The sequence below is a fragment of the Uranotaenia lowii genome, chromosome 3 (assembly GCF_029784155.1).
Source record: "Uranotaenia lowii strain MFRU-FL chromosome 3, ASM2978415v1, whole genome shotgun sequence".
In the NCBI taxonomy this organism is placed as follows: domain Eukaryota; kingdom Metazoa; phylum Arthropoda; class Insecta; order Diptera; family Culicidae; genus Uranotaenia; species Uranotaenia lowii.
In genome coordinates, this window is record NC_073693.1 from 180,366,518 (window position 1) to 180,366,741 (window position 224).

Genomic DNA, 224 nt, shown 5'->3' on the forward strand with positions numbered 1-224 from the left:
AAATCATTACAAACTTAGACCGCATCACGGGAATCTCTCCTCGTTGTCATGTGTACGATTCTCGGGTAGCTATGGTAACGTGACTGACGCTTTCGCTTCGGCTGTTTTGTCTAACGAAGGGGAAATTCGTCCCAACGTAGGTCCCTATCACGGATTCTCGATGAATAGGCAACGTTGAATAGTAGATGGTTTATTCTACTTGTTTCTTGATGCTTTTCCTGCAC